The sequence below is a fragment of the Rhineura floridana genome, chromosome 3 (genome assembly GCF_030035675.1).
Source record: "Rhineura floridana isolate rRhiFlo1 chromosome 3, rRhiFlo1.hap2, whole genome shotgun sequence".
Classification (NCBI taxonomy): domain Eukaryota; kingdom Metazoa; phylum Chordata; class Lepidosauria; order Squamata; family Rhineuridae; genus Rhineura; species Rhineura floridana.
Genome location: NC_084482.1, coordinates 27277053 through 27287434, shown reverse-complemented (window position 1 = coordinate 27287434; position 10382 = coordinate 27277053). Strand labels below are relative to the sequence as shown.

Below are 10382 nucleotides of genomic sequence, written 5' to 3'. Positions count from 1 at the left end.
ACACACACACACACACACACCATCCTTTCATCCTTCATATTGATGGGCACTTTGCTAGGATGTAATTATTAACCCTGTTGACTTTGCAGCCCTGTGCTCTGAGGAGATCAGTGGTAACAGGCAGTACAGGGAGGAAGTAGGTGTGGCAGCCAGAAGTTGCTGAGCAGCAAACGGGACTTTGCAGAAGAGACAAACCATGGACAGCTCCTGCTGAGCAGGGTTGCCTCCTTGCTCTTTGGGTCCTAGCCAGGGCTACACTGGAGAACAGTCTTTGGTGTGTGACCACAGAGCGATAGGACATCTTCTTGATCAGGGGGTAAGTGTGAACCTACCTTGGCATTTTCTTCACAGTGCATGGCTCCTTCGTCTTCAACGTCATTCTTGCTTGCAAAGTAGGCCACTCTGCAGCTCCCCCAGGGGTTTGCACACCAGGGCCTGATACCACTGGAACACCCCGCATGCCCCCCAGTGGCATAGGACATCTATATCCTTGAAACATTGTTTGTTTTCTGGGCAGGCATCCTCTCTGTGTTATTACTAAAAACAGCCCTCTCGGGAGACAGCTTCTGTCTGTAGGAAATTCCCATGTAAAGACTGTCTTGTTTCTGATTTTGAGAGGAAATGTGCTAAAAGGCTTATTCTAGCTTCCCCCCTCATTCCATTTACTTCTTGGGAAGAAGCCAAGAAGCCTATACGGAGAGAGACGTTGCCAAGACAAAAGACCTTTTCTTCTTTGTCTGCGGACACGGAAGTTTAAAAGAAAAAGAAAGTTGGAGGAGAAAGAAAGGAGGAAGAGAAAGAAAGGTAAATGTTGCATGGGGGGGGGAACCAGGCCAGCTCTTAGAATTGGACTGTGTTTCATTTCCCCAAAGAGAGGTTTTGAGGCTCAAGCTTGCATGGATGCCATACTATATCTCCTGAAACACTGTTCTTTAATTTGTAGTGCATAGGTACAGGTTGCAGTTGCATGAGTGGTGTGGGAAAAGTACTCTGCATGTTCCCAGAGACAATTCTTATTCTTATGGCTTAGACAGATGGTCTAAGATGGCCCAGGATGGTCACGGGACTAAGAGATGATCTCCTGATAGCTGGAGACCTCTTAGAGAAGGTGATACCCCTCCACCTGAGGGGTGGGAACAGATGTGTGTGTGTGTGTGTGTGTGTGTGTGTGTGTGTGTGAGAGAGAGAGAGAGAGAGAGAGAGAGAGAGAGAGAGAGAGAGAGAGAGAGAGAGAGCAATTTGCAAATTTGAACAAACAAAAGAGCATGCTGTGATCTGGCTGAAGGCACACTGGGTTGCAGAGTCTCTCTCACTCTCTCTCCTGGTCCACCCCCCCTTTAAGAATCTGATGTGGAGTAATGGATCTTCTGCCTTTTAGGTGTGCACATATTGTTTATCTCCCACATATCAATATGTTATCTCCTACTTGAATATTTGTAAATGATGCAAATATTACAAAAATGCCATAAGTATCCAGTGCTCTCCCATCCAAAAGTAACTATACTATTGGGGAAGTGGGAAATGTGCAAGATTATTCACGTATTCCAGGAATCAGCTTTGGTACTGAAAAGAGATTCTGAGGCTGAGCTGCACCGAGTGCTGGCAAATCTTATACTACACTGCTACATGCTGCCAGCTGATGTTTTTCCATCTCTGCTGTTGGAAGATCAGGTGCAGCCCAGAGGGAGGGAGAGAGAAAATGAGAAGTGGTTACAAGTAGCGCTCTGCCATGGACTCAGGGTGCTTCCAGACTGTTGCTGTTTTCGGATAGGAGTCAATCACATACTGACACATTCAGACTGTATATTTAAAGTTGATTTGGAGCTCTTGTACAATAAAGTCGCTTCCCTCCAAAATCGAACTCTTAGTGATTAGGGATACACCAGAAAAGTAACATTTGCTTGACACAATGTTGTCTAACCTCCCTGCAACCATAGCAGAATAAATGTTCAATAAGTGCTCAGTCATCTACCCTCAAACCAGAACGGATGCTCAATAAACAGGTAGTCTGGAAGGGACCTTAGTTGGAGGGAGGCACGTTGAGTTTTTTTGTAAGTAACTGACTTTCAGTCTTGAGTTCTATTCAGTGCAGGGGGAACAGCAACAGCTTCTCCCATAGGCTTAAAAAGATTAAGTAAACCATCTACACAATATCCAGGAACAAAAATACTATATCCAATTTGAAGGGATGAGCAAATATTTCAATTTTGATTTCTCTCAGATTCTCATTTTTCCATTCTTAAGTTCAGCTCCCCACATTTCCACAACAGTTTGCAATTTTTAAAAAAAATGAAATTAAATGTTTTTAAATTGAAAATTCACCAGCATTTTAGTGCAAATTTCTCCGTTTTTGTATGCAGTTTTTGTCTAGTATACAAATTTTTTGCAAAGCCATTTCTCTTAATATAATTCATTTCTATATGTTATATTCACTACTATTTGCATTTATATGCACAGTTTACAATCGGGTCCGTGTTTCTGTACACATTATTTGGCTGGAGAACTGTATTGCGCAATTTGGAGATGTGCAGATTTTGAAGGATGACTGTGTTTCAGTTCATGTATTCTTTCGGAAAGGGTGAATTAGGTAGGTTCACCTATAGATGAGAAATGAATTGAATTTCTTTCCCATCCTTACCAATCTGGCAGGGTAGTGACATTTGTGAACAGAAACAACTACCCCCTACCCCTAGTCTAAGGCAAATCACTTGTTAAATAGTAGTAGAGGTAAATCCATCCACCAATGGATTGCTTCCCACTAGTCACTCCGTTTCTTGGAGTCCTACCCCCATCCTAGTCTCTTTTTAAATATTTTAATATCCCTGGTGCCCATTGTCTGCAGCCTGGCTAATCATCCACAAGGCTTCTGTGATTCATCTTGGGAAGCACTGTGACTGTGTGTTGTTAGAGTGTAAGCATATTGTTTTGTCTAAGTCAGTGTTCCTTAAAACAAAAAGATTTCCCCTGAGGAGCTATTAGCACTTCCAACGGAGGCCTGAGCTCTTGCTAGGGGCACGACAGTGGCCACTACTATGATTTTATGTGTATGGAACAGATCTGGGTAACAGCTGGACTGTTTTTTTAAAAAAATAAAGGGAGCATCAGCATCCCTTGCTTCTTTGTCCTAGAATCCTAGGTATGTAATGTCATACCTGTTATACCTAGCAGAGTCTTATTCAGTCTGCATTCTCCATCCTGGAACTAAGTCTAAAAGCTGATTTTATGACTACAACATCCAGTCTATTTTCATTTTTGCTTTTTATTTTTTTTACTCAACTTCATCTTTTCTGATGAAAAGTTCTGGAGAACTTGAAAGCTTGCCACTGTTGTGATCGGGCCTAATAAAGATATTGCCCAACAGTGGCTTTTAGAGAGGTTTTTCTTCCCCTTCTGGGCCAGCATGGCTACCTTTGTTTTTTAGTATGCCTCTGAATACCAGCTGCTGGTGAACATAGGAAGCTGCCTTATACTGAGTCAGCCCATTTGTCTACCTAGTTCAGTATTGTCTACACTGACTGGTGGCAGCTCTCCAAGGTTTTAGGCAGGAGTCTCTCCTAGCCCTATCTGGGAGATACTGGGAACTGAACCTGGGACCTTCTGCATGCAAAGCAGATGCTCTGCCACTGAGCTGTGGCCCGTCCCTGAATAACAGGTGGGGAGGGCTGTTGCCTGTGGATTTCTGAGAGGCATCTGGCTAGCTATTGTGGGGAAAAGAATACTACATTAGAGATAGATCTTTGATATGACGCATCAGGGCTCAGTGTTGCCGGAGGAGTTCCACCACACTTCCTTCTTTTCCTCTAGGTCAGGGATGAGGAACCTGGGGCCCTCCAGATGTTGGGGCTCCAGTTCCCATCATTGCTGACCAGTGGCCATGCTGGCTAGTGACTGATGTATAATGAAGGCTAACAATAACTGGTTCCCCATCCTTGCTCTAGGTGCTTCTTCAAAATCCACGCATTTCCTTTGGCTCCAACGTAAACTGGGCCAGAGAAAAGGCTTGTGCCACTTCTCTCCCATTCCAGACTATTCAGCACTCTCACTCTTTCAGATGGAAAATGGCTGCAATATTTCCTCAAATCTGGCAGTTGCAGTTTGGACTGGGACTTGTCACGGGCTCAGAAGTGTTAGCCTTGACTTAGGGTGACTCATATGACCCACATTGTTAGAAGCACTAAGAAAAAATGAATTAAAAAAAACCACCAGGGATTTTTAGGCAAGGGCTTGCTTTTTCATAAGATTTTTTGGGGAGGAGGTTGGATGTTCACAAATGTAGGCTAGCTTTGATGATACTGGAAAGCTGGGGTAGTATTAAGTGTAGCGCCTCTAAGTCAGGGTCCCATTAGCACAAGGATTACCACTAGTGCAATGGGAGTTCCCCTCTCTCATCTCCCCACATGCCCCCTAAATCTGTTCTAAGAGTTCCCCCAACCCTCTGGAGCAGATTTGGGGAGGCTGTGAGGTGCACACAAGGGAAAGAGGGGGAGAAAGTCCCATTGTGCTAGCAGTAATCCTTGCACTAACAGAATGAGTCAGTTGAATTCTGTCCTAGGTCTTCCAACCTGCATACAATTATGTCTTTATCACAATACTGACTAATTTTGGATGTCAGAATATGGGTAGCCAATCTGTAGCCCAGGCAGTAGGAGTTGGAAGCACATGTGGACAGGAGCTGGAGGGTTCATAGCTCTGTGGTAGAGCATGTGTTTTGCATGCACAAGGTCCCAGGGCCAATCCCTGGCATCTCCAGGTAAGGAATTGCAGGTAGTAAGACTGAGAAAGGTGTGGAACTGGCCACAGTTTGGTAGCAGAGCATGTGCTTTGCGTACTCCAGGTCCAAAGTTCAAGGGGCTTGGAAAGGCTGCCACCTGGGAAACCTGGAGTAGCTGTCAGTTATGGTAGACCAGAGATTGTGAACCTGTGGACTTATAGATGTTGCTGGACTCCAACTCCCATCAGCTTCAGCCTCTGAATGGCCAATGGTCTGGGAAGATTTATTTTATTTTATTTTATTTGTTTCATTTATAGACCGCCCATAGCGAGTGGCTCTCTGGGCGGTGTACAAAAAGGTTAAAATACAAAATATCAACAATAAAATCAGACAACAAACAATAAACACAAGCAGCAACAAAAGAAAAAAAGGAAAAAAATTAAATTATAACATAAACGCTTAAAATGCCTGGGAGCATAGCCAGGTCTTAACCTGGCGCCGAAAAGATAGAAGCATAGGCTCCAGGCGTACTTCTTCGGGGAGGCTGTTCCACAGTTTGGGGGCCACTACAGAAAAGGCCCTAGATCGAGTAAATGACCTCCGGGCTTCTCGATGGGTTGGTACCCGGAGGAGGGCCTTAGATGCTGAGCGAAGTGACCGGGTAGGTTCATAGCGGGAGAGGCGTTCCACAAGATATTGCGGTCCCACGCCATGTAAGGCTTTATAGGTCAAAACCAGCACCTTGAATCTGGCTCGAAAACAAATAGGTAGCCAGTGCAAACGGGTCAGAACAGGTGTTATATGTGCTGACCGGCTGGTCCTCGTCAGCAGTCTGGCTGCTGCGTTTTGCACTAGCTGAAGCTTCCGAACTGTCTTCAAGGGCAGCCCTACGTAGAGCGCATTACAGTAATCCAGCCTAGAAGTTACCAGAGCATGAACAACTGAGGCGAGGTCATCCCTGTCCAGATAGGGGCGTAGCTGGGCTACCAACCGAAGGTGGTAGAACGCATTGCTTGCCACCGAGGCCACTTGCGCCTCAAGAGACAAGGAAGGATCGAAAAGAACTCCCAGACTACGAACCTGTTCCTTCAAGGGGAGTGTGACCCCATCTAGAACAGGGTGAACATCCACCATCTGGGCAGGGGAGGCACTCACCAACAGTGTCTCAGTCTTGTCTGGATTGAGTCTCAGCTTATTAGCTCTCATCCAGTCCATTATCACGGTCAGGCAATGATTCAGCACATCCACAGACTCACCTGTAGAAGATGAAAAGGAGAAATAGAGCTGCGTGTCATCAGCGTACTGGTGGCAACACACTCCAAAACTCCTGATGACGGCACCCAGAGGCTGCATGTAGATGTTAAAAAGCATGGGGGACAAAATCGACCCCTGAGGGACTCCACAATGGAGAGTCCAAGGTGTCAAGCAATGTTCCCCAAGTACTACCTTCTGACGATGATCCGCCAAGTAGGAGCGGAACCACTGCCAAGCAGTGCCTCCAACTCCCAACTCCACGAGTCTCCCCAGAAGGATACCATGGTCGATGGTATCAAATGCCGCTGAGAGATCAAGGAGAATCAACAGAGTCACACTCCCTCTGTCCCTCTCCCGACAGAGGTCATCGTACAGGGCGACCAAGGCTGTTTCAGTGCCAAAACCAGGCCTAAAACCGGATTGAAACAGATCCAGATAATCGGTCTCATCCAAGAGCACCTGGAGCTGATTGGCAACCACCCACTCCAGAACCTTGCCCAAAAAGGGGATATTTGCCACCGGTCTATAATTGTTCAGGTTATCTGGGTCTAAGGAAGGTTTCTTCAAAAGAGGTCTCACTACTGCCTCCTTGAGGCTACTAGGGACTACTCCCTCACTCAAGGAGGCATTTATCACTTCCTTGGCCCAGCCGGTGGTACCAGTCCTGCTAGCCTTGACCAGCCAAGATGGACAAGGATCTAGAGCAGACGTGGTCGCCCGCACCATTCCAAGCACCTTGTCCACTTCCTCAAGCTGCACCAACTGAAACTCATCCAATAATGAAAGACAAGACCGTGTTCTGGACACTTCAATGGATTCATCTGTCGTAACATCAGAGTCTAGGTCCCTACGGATGCATGCGATTTTATTTTGGAAGTGCCCTGCAATGTCGTTACAGCGAGCTTCAGATGTTTCAATGGTATCTTGAGGACCAGAATGTAAGAGTCCTCGTACAACCCTAAAAAGCTCTGCTGGGCGGCAGAGAGATGTCTTGATAGAGGCAGCGAAGTAGGACTTCTTTGCCACCCTTACCGCTTTTATGTATGACTTAGTAGAGGCACTTACCAAAGCATAATTGCATCCATCTGGAGTTTGTCTCCATCTGCACTCCAGCCTCCTTCTCTCTTGCTTCATCACTCTCAGCTCCGGGGTATACCACGGAGCTGTATGAGCTCTGCATCGAAGAGGGCGCGCGGGAGCGATCGTGTCGATAGCCCGGGCCATCTCTGTATTCCACAGTTCGACCAAGGCCTCGACAGGAGCGCCAGTACTATCAGCTGGAAAAACTCCCAGAGCCCTCTGAAAACCCATAGGATCCATAAGCCTCTGGGAGCGGACCAACTTAATAGGTCCCCCACCCTTGCAGAGGGAAAGGGTCGTCGTAAGTCTAAAACTCAGCAGGCGGTGATCTGTCCATGACAATGGAGTAGATGAAAAATACCCCACCTCCAGATCACCATCTCCATGACCAGTGGCGAAGATCAAATCAAGAGTGTGACCCGACACATGTGTTGGGCCAGTAACAAATTGAGACAGCCCCATGGTTGTCATGGAGGCCATGAAGTCCTGAGCCGCTCCAGATAAGACAGTCTCGGCATGAACGTTGATATCCCCCAACACCACAAGTTTGGGGGACCTCAACAACACCTCCGAGACTATCTCTGTCAGCTCAGCTAGGGAAGCTGTTGGGCAGCAAGGTGGGCGGTACACCAACAAGATTCCCAGTCTGTCTCCTTGGCCCAGTACAAGGTGGAGGCACTCTAGACCAGTTGTCATCTGGACAGGATGCCTGGTGAGAGAGAAAATACTCCTATAGACCACAGCGACCCCGCCTCCCCGGCCCTCAGATCTGCCATAGCGCTGCACCGTATACCCAGGTGGGCAAAGCTGAGAGAGGGCAACTCCTCCCTGCTCACCCACCCAGGTCTTGGTTATACACGCCAGGTCGGCACCCTCATCCACAATTAAATCATGGACAAGGGAGGTTTTATTATATACCGACCTGGCATTCAAAAGCAGCACCTGGAGATCTAAGGGCTGGCTGATAGAACAACCAGCAGTTCTGTGGTCTTGAGGAGAACCGGAACAAGGCACAGACACAACTTGTCTGGGGCGAGTTCCCCTTACCTGGCACGTTCTCCTCCTAACGCCATACCTCCCATTACCCGTCACTACGCTAATTGGGGCCCCCGGAAGCCCCCCCATTAAATACAAAGCATGCTCTCCCAGGCACATTTTAAAAATATTTAAATACAAACAAACACATTCACACAACAACGCATAAAAATACACATAAATATACACAAACACGTCCACACAATCTCATTCATACACACAACAGACAAAACAAACAGACAATTAAAATGCACCCAAACAGCAACAATAGCATCATCCAACAACATCTGGAGGACCACAGATTCCTCCTCCCTTGAGTGGGCAACATGGTCAGACTCAGTAAAATGCAGGTTCGTAAGTGACCCTGCCTGCTTCTCCAGGATGGTATGGCTGCCTGCTCCATGGGTCACATGGAAGAGGGAGGGGCTGCATGTGTATTGTGACCCACTCATAGAATTGCACCATCTTATACCTTATACTGGACTTGTACCACATTAGTCCCAAAAATGTTTTCAACTTTTCAAGCTATATTCAACTTGCACAGCTTTGGGGTGCAAACTGGATATTGGCTGCCTTATCCCCCACCCTTAATTGTTGCTTTTCCCTCTTTTGAACCAACCCTAACATACCAAGAGAGTGAAGGAAAAAATTGCTCACTTCAGATATGAACTTTATTCAAGCAGGATTAATAAAGTTATTGAGATTTTATGGTGGTGGTGCAGAGTCCATGGGCAGCCTCATAAATCAAAGGTGAAGGTTGACTCTTTTATAAAGTGCTATAAAGGTAGGTGGTGTTTATTTATTCTTTTAAAGAAAGCTGATCTCTTGACCTTAACAACAGGGACTATTTAATTACAGATCCTGTTATGATGTGCGGATGCAGGATTTGGTGCCTATCCAAGGAAGAGTGTTTGTTCAACCAAGATAACGATGCTTCTAACCAATGAAGCATCATTATATCTTAAGGCTGTTAAATACTCTACAAAATTCTCACAGGGAAAGCACTATTGTGTGGAAATTAGTATGCAACCTCTATTTAGATTATCACATGGACCACACATGGATGTAGTTTGCTGCAATGATTGGCTGTGCCTTCCCAGCTAATATACATAGCATGTAAATACCTGTGGAATTTTCATGTGTGATGATCAAGATGTGAGTCTCATGATACATCTTGCACAGACCTGCTTACCATACAGGGTTTGTGTGAAGTGGCCATTCTGTTATATCTGGATCAGCACCTCCTTGTATTATTTGTACATACTGTAATTTGACATTGTCTCTCAATAACAGCATGCTGCTGCTCTTTACTCATGCTGGAGGAGGGGGCATAGATCAGTGACTAAACATGTACTTTTCATGTTAAAGGTCCCAGATTCAATCAGCTAACATCTCCATGTAAAGGATCTCAGGCTGTAGGGCTGGGAAAGATTCCTTCATGAGACCCTAGAGAGCAGCTATCAGTCAGAATAGCAGACTGGGTAGCTTCATATGGCTTGGGCTTTTTTTTAAAAAAAAATCACTCCCTCTAATAGCAAACCCAGGTGGTGAGGGCCACTGAGGTTTGCAGAAGTTTGATTTTTTATAAACCAACAACACAAAACCTAAGGGGGCAGCCTTCCAAAAAACGTGTTCACCATAATTAATTAACTGCCTTCCACATATACCACATACAGTAGGGCCCCGCTTTACAGCGCTTCGCTTTACAGCATTCCGCTAATGCAGCAGTTGTCAATTGCAGAAAGGCCCCGCTCCTATGGCGTTTGTTTCGCTTTCACAGCGTTTTTTGGCCGTCGGGTGCCATTTTGGTCAATATTAGTCAATGCGTTCCGCTTTACAGCGGTTTTCGCTTTACAGCGGGGGTCCAGAACGTAACCCGCTGTATGAGTGGGGCCCTACTGTATATGTCCCAAGGAGATGCCATCTTGAGGTTGCAATCCTATGCATACTTAGGGCTTATCTACATTTGAGCATTATTTAGCTGTTAAACCATGTTTTCTCCATTTGAATTAGAACAGAATAGTCCACACCCGCATGTATTTGAATTTGTGTATGAGGAGCAACTTCACTCTCTCCCATTCATACTAGTAAGCAGCTCCCTTTTGCGTTTGTCCCTGCGTTCTGAGTTGTTGATTCTATTATGCCAATTAAGTACCAACAGAGCATGTGCACAGACAGCTGGGCCTGCACACCTAGTTTTTTTTAAATAAAACTTCCCCACCCAAGAAATGTGCAAAAGCACACCGTCAGGCAATTGTAAATTTGCATGTGCTGTTTTCTGGTTTTGTGCAAATCTGAGGCA

At 45.9% G+C, this 10382-nt stretch overlaps 1 protein-coding gene across 3 annotated transcripts in view; it reads left to right on the top strand.

The window, feature by feature from the left end:
* Positions 1-250: 250 nt before the first annotated feature.
* The window catches only part of LOC133379579 (unconventional myosin-Ia-like), an 84576-nt gene continuing 74444 nt past the window's right edge, over positions 251-10382 (top strand). For 2 of the 3 annotated variants that reach the window (XM_061615142.1, XM_061615139.1), the window contains exon 1: positions 251-316. The gene's annotated coding sequence lies outside the window, so the exon portion shown is untranslated. Of the gene's footprint in view, positions 317-726; positions 805-10382 lie in introns of those variants that run through there. The other variant, XM_061615141.1, reaches the window with a different exon arrangement.